The 6,277-nt window shown below is 48.2% G+C and overlaps 1 pseudogene; it reads left to right on the top strand.

Annotated features, from left to right (window-relative positions):
- The first annotated feature begins 1,066 nt into the window (after nt 1–1,066).
- LOC129556845 (endophilin-A2 pseudogene) lies at nt 1,067–3,386 on the top strand (annotated as a pseudogene).
- The last annotated feature ends 2,891 nt before the right edge of the window (nt 3,387–6,277 follow it).

The raw sequence follows: 6,277 nt of genomic DNA, 5'->3' as shown, positions 1-6,277 counted from the left end.
CTTTCCCCTTTCTGGCTTCCATTCTTACCTGCCTGCTCTTTTTCGAGCTCTGTTGGGGCTTTCAGTTCTTCCTGTGCTTTGTTCATTACTCCTCTTTCAGCCATGATCACAGTTGGTCTGAGAGGTGAGAGGCACAAGCAAGAATATAGATGTAGTCATAGATGTCTCCTGACACAGAATAGGGTGAGGCAAGAACAAATTTACTGCTCTATTCTCTTCGCTTGTTTTCCTTTTGTGCCCCCACCAAGATGACTCATGCCGTTGTGCTCTGGGCAAGCCCAGCAGCCTTTGTCACTGTATGGGATGTGCAGATTGGGGCATGTACTCCTCTTTTCTCTAAAGGAGGAGCCTTGGTTTAGCCTGGCTGAGGCTTCAGCTAACAATTTAGACCCAGTTACACGAAACTTGCTAACAAAGGTCAGGAAGCCCAAGGAGAGGGAGTTACCAATAAAAGGAAACCCAAAAGGTTGTCAAGAGTTAACAAAATACCAGGACTGATATGGCATCTGAGCTATGGTCCATGTCCTTCAGTATTCAAGCTTGGAGTCCTTTCTTGGGGAGGAGGTTCTAGGGGCTAATTATTCTCAAAAGATTACCTTGGGAGAGAACAGTTATCTTGTCCCACACAGAAATATTGCAGTCTCAAAGGCTCTTTGTTTGTTTTGTTCAGTCACTCAGTTGTGTCTGACTCTGCGACCCCATGGACTGCACCACGCCAGGCTTCCCTGTCCTTTACCGTCTCCCGGAGTTTGCTCAAACTCATGTCCACTGAGGCTCTTAGAGCTGCGTAGAGTCTAGGGGGGTCATTTAGGGTGCTGGCTCTCAAAGTGTGCTGCCCATTAGAATCATAGGGGTGGGGGAGAGGGTGCTTTATAAAATCCTAATACCCAGATCCCACCCCAACCAATGACATCAGACTGTGTTTTTTAAACTCCCCAGGTGCTTCCAGGGTGCAGCCAAGTTTGAAAACCTGTGGACCTGACCCTTACTGTTAGACCTATGGTTGGTGGAGCTGCAACTCCATTAGGGAGCTCATTAGAAATGCATAGCTTGAGGCGGCCCCCGGGGCGGGCGGAGCTGGCTTGAGGGCGGTGGAGGCGGTGCCGTAGGAGCCCGCTGAGGCGCGCTGGGGGTTGGTGGCGCCCGGAAACCTGCCGCTTGCGCGGTCCCTCCGGTTTGCTGGGTCCAGGCGGCAGGCCCGACGGCGGGAGGCAGCATGTCGGTGGCGGGGCTGAAGAAGCAGTTCTACAAGGCGAGCCAGCTGGTCAGTGAGAAGGTCGGAGGGGCGGAAGGGACCAAGCTTGACGATGACTTCAAAGAGATGGAGAAGAAGGTGGATGTCACCAGCAAGGCTGTGACAGAAGTGTTGGCCAGAACCATTGAGTACCTGCAGCCCAACCCAGCCTCTCGGGCCAAGTTGACGATGCTCAACACAGTGTCCAAGATCCGAGGGCAGGTGAAGAACCCTGGCTACCCACAGTCGGAGGGCCTGCTGGGCGACTGCATGATCCGCCATGGGAAGGAGCTGGGCGGCGAGTCCAACTTCGGCGACGCCTTGCTGGATGCCGGGGAGTCCATGAAGTGCCTGGCTGAGGTGAAGGACTCCCTGGACATTGAGGTCAAGCAGAACTTCATCGACCCTCTCCAGAACCTGTGCGACAAGGACCTGAAGGAGATCCAGCACCACCTCAAGAAGCTAGAGGGCTGCCGCCTGGACTTCGACTACAAGAAGAAGCGGCAGGGCAAGATCCCCGACGAGGAGCTGCGCCAGGACATGGAGAAGTTCGAGGAGTCCAAGGAGGTGGCGGAGACCAGTATGCACCACCTCCTGGAGACTGATATCGAGCAGGTGAGCCAGCTCTCTGCCCTGGTGGACGCCCAGCTGGACTACCACCGGCAGGCCGTGCAGATCCTAGATGAGTTGGCCGACAAGCTCAAACGAAGGATGCGGGAAGCCTCCTCACGCCCCAAACGGGAGTATAAGCCCAAGCCGCGGGAGCTCCTGGACATTGGAGAGCCTGAGCAGTCCAACGGGGGCTTCCCCTGTGCCGCGGCCCCCAAGATCACAGCTTCGTCATCCTTCCGATCTTCTGACAAGCCCATCCGGACCCCCAGCAGGAGCATGCCCCCGCTGGACCAGCCGAGCTGCAAGGCCCTATACGACTTCGAGCCTGAGAATGATGGGGAGCTGGGCTTCCACGAGGGCGACATCATCACGCTGACCAACCAGATCGATGAGAACTGGTACGAGGGCATGCTGGACGGCCAGTCAGGCTTCTTCCCCCTCAGCTACGTGGAGGTGCTGGTACCGCTGCCCCAGTGACCACCCCTCCGTCCAGATCTCTGCATTCCACATGACCAGGGCAGTGCTTGTGGCCGGCAGGGTGGCCCACTTCCTGCCGGTCCGGGGGCAGCAGGGTCCCCATTTACACTAGCACTCACCGCCAAGGGGCTCCCTTGCCCACTCCGCGTGGCCATCTTGGGGCTGGGCAGCGTTCCCCATCCTGCTGCTCTAGACTCTGCCCCAGCCCACCCGCTCGCCCCGGGGGGCTCAGACTAAGGTGCTCTCAGAAACACTAACCCCTACCCCTCTCCAGGGATGGGTGACTCCAGGTGGACCTCCTCCTCTCCCCCCACCTCTTTCCCACACACACAGATTCAAACATGTGTTCTTTCCCACCTCCATCCACACACATGTGCGCACACTCACATACACACGCACTCACATCCTCTCCTGTCTCCATCCAGCATTCACATGTGTACACACGTCCTCTCCCACTCCATCCCTCGCAACCCGGAGACTTGCCCTTAAAAGGATGGGACTGAATGTTGGTGCAATGGGGTGGTCTAGGCAAGACCCCCTGGCTGAGACTCACCACCCTGCTTTTAAATCCCCCACCAGAGTCCCCTGGGCCCATGAATGCCTACAGATGCCACCTTCCTGGAAGGGCCTTGCCCCTTCCCTCTGCCTGGGGGCTCACGAAGAGACGAGGCTGGGGGTCTCAGAGGCCAGGGCCTCCAAGGACAGGCCATCTCCCTCCTGCAGGGCACTGAATCCCACACATTCATGCCCACCACCCCATCTCCAGCCAAGCACAGGGAGCATCTTTCTGGCACAAGCTGCCATGACCAGCAAACACATACAGTGTGTGTACACAGACACACACATATTCAGACATACACGGGACCATGGGAGCCCAGCCTCCACTATGTGGAAGGTCAAGCACAAAGGCTTTGACAAGTGAATGTTCCTGAGCCCTGGCTGCTGGGACCCCTGGGGAGTCCCAGGCAACTCCCTGTCCCAAGCCAGCCACCACACCCTCTCTGGACAGTGGCTCAGGCATCTCCTCCGCACCAAGGTAGGCAGCTGCCCAGGCCAGCAGGGGACCCTGGGCCTGCCTCACATTCCTCTCCTCTGGTGACTGATAAAGCCCCCAAGGACACCAGGCCCCCCTTCTTGTCCCTGAGGCCCCCTGATTAACCAGCATTTGGAGGAGGCACAGATGTCATAGCCTGGGGAAGATCCAAATGTAATCCTGATGTTTTTTTAAAAGTATTAAACGTCTCTTTCTACAAAAAAAAAAAAAAAAAAAGAAATGCATAGCTTGTGTCCCACCATGAACCTACTGAATCAGAATCTGCATTTTAAGTGGATCGCCAGGTGACTTGTATGGGCTTTACAATTTGAGAAGCAGTTACTTTTCTTCAAACATCGGGCAGTTGGCAACAAGGGGCCCAAATTCTGTCTACTCGCTGGAGCTACACAGTAGCTTTTCCCTTAGAGAGGCCCTCACACTCCACTTTACCAGAGTGTGACACCTGGATGGGTTCATTAACTTCCATTACCGGCCTGGGCCCAGTCAGAATTTGAATTTTTAAAAAACTTATTATAAAATTTACCACTAGTAACATGTAGTACATTCACAATGTTGTGAAACTGTCACAACAGAACATTTTCATTACCCCCAAAGGAAACCCCACACTGATTAAGCAGCCACTTCTCATTTCCTTCTCCCCTCAGTCCCTGCCGACCACTAATATGCTTTTTAGGTTACTATGGGTTTGCTGATTCCAAATGTTTCATATGAAAGAATGCATAATATTTTCAAGGTTCATTCATGTTATAGCATGTGTCAGTACTTCCTTTCTATGGCCGAATTATCTTCCTTATATGGATATGCCACATTTTGTTTATCTGTTTATCATTTGACAGACATTTGGGTAGTTTCAATCTTTTGGTTATTGTGAATAGTGCTGCTATGAGCATTTGTATGCAAATTTTTGTGTGAACACCTGTTTTCAGTCTTTGAGGACTTCAGTTCTTTCTACCCAGGAGTGAAATTGCTGACTTATGTGGTAATTCTCTGTGTTTAACTTTTTGAAGGACAGCCAAACCAGTTTGCCATTAGCAACATTGTTTTACATTCCCACTAGGAGGATGTCAATTTTTCCACATCCTTGCTAACACTTGTTATTTTGTTTTCTTTTTTCTCTTAATTCTAGTCATGTAATTGGTGTGAAATGGTCTCTCACTTCACTTTTGATCTGATGCTTTTCCCTTTCCATTTCACTAATGATGAATATCTTTTCATTGTGCTTGTTTGGCCATTTGTAGAAAAATATCTATTTAAGTCCTTTGCTCATTTACAAACCATTGTCTTTTTGTTACTTAGTTGTAAGAATTCCCTTTTTAGATACAGGTATATAGCTTGCTTTTCAAGTTTGCTTTATGTCATTTTGCACTTATGAAAGACCTTCACTAGTACCCATTTTTGCATTTAAAAAAAATTAATTTGTATTTGAGTATAATTGCTTTACAATGTTAGTTTCTGTAAAGTGAATCATATATATACATACATCCCATACATACATACATATACATATATCCCATCTTTTTTGGATTTCCTTCCTATTTAGGTCACAGCAGGCATTGAGTAGAGTTCCCTGTACTATACAGTAGCTCGTTAGTTATTGTAAGTTATCTATTTTATACACAGTAGTCTATATTTGTCAATAGCAATCTCCCAATTCATCCCTCCCTTTCCCCCCTTAGTATCCATACCTTTGTTCTCTACATGTGTCATATTTGTTTTGCAACGAGCCATTATAGAGGCAGCGCACTTCGAGAGAGTGACACCAAGAAGCTCCTTCCTCTGGATCTACCCTCAGCACCTTGGGATCTAGTGACCATAGCTGTGAACTGTGAGCTGTGAACTGTCTCTGATAAAGCATCTGTGCTTTATCTTCATTTATTTTGTGCATATGCATTCATTAGTAAGATGTATTCTAAGCTAATTGCTTCTTTGCTTTGGGGCATTTTGGTTTACAAAAGATTTCTTAGGAATGCTCTACTTTTGGATAGGGGACATGGAAAACCTGTATATGATTTCCAAATATCTTCTCCCATTCTGTGAGTTGTCTTTTCACTTTCTTGATAGTGTCCTCTGATGAACAAAATTTTTAATTTTGATGAAGTTAAATTTAACTGATTTTTCTTTTGCTGCTCATGCTTTTGGTGTCAAATAGAATTTGAGATTTTATCACCTGGACAAGATCAATGGATAGGGAACAATCTGAGGGGAAAGGCAGTAGTGACAGCTTGAGGTTTCTGTTTCCAGTTCAACCAGAAAATCTCAGCATTTATATGCTTTATAAGGTCTTTCAGCTTGAATATACGTATAATTGATAGAACCACTAACTTAACATTTCTCAAACTTTAATCATTGAATATTAAGGGAAACTGCAGTGTGTAAGCTTGCTCTAAAACCTAGTCCCAAATGTAGTAATTAGAACTTAATGTTTGCTGGCTTTAGTTAAGTTTTATTTGTAATAAAGGAAAAGCATACATTTTAAGAAAATCATGCAATGTTTCTTTTGCCACACATTTGGGAAGTTAGGATTTGGCTCAAATTCTAAACCCACTGTCTGCTTGGTGGCGGCTCATCCACACTGAAGAAATATTCTAGGAAAAGATAGCCAAGCTCATGCTTACCAGTCTTGGGTACCTGGTGCTACATCTGCATGACGTCACACAGCAAGTGAAAACCCAGGTGTTCTTGGCTGTTTAAACCAAAATCTAAAAAGACCCTGTCCCCCTAGGCCAGGGATTCAGTGTATTTAGACCAATCATCTATTGATCTCTCTTGAACTGGCACTACTGTTACTACTAGCTGCCATCATTTTTGGAAACTTTCTGTGTGCCAGGCATTGTGCTAAAAGGCTACATTTAATCCTCCCAACAACCATAGAAGTGGTTCCGTAATTATCCTCATTTTAC

This window comes from Moschus berezovskii, chromosome 7 (genome assembly GCF_049115385.1).
Source record: "Moschus berezovskii isolate FMDL1 chromosome 7, NW_MosBer_1.0, whole genome shotgun sequence".
NCBI classification, from domain to species: domain Eukaryota; kingdom Metazoa; phylum Chordata; class Mammalia; order Artiodactyla; family Moschidae; genus Moschus; species Moschus berezovskii.
Note: the sequence above shows the minus strand (reverse complement) of the source record. Positions and strands in the feature narration are given on the sequence as shown.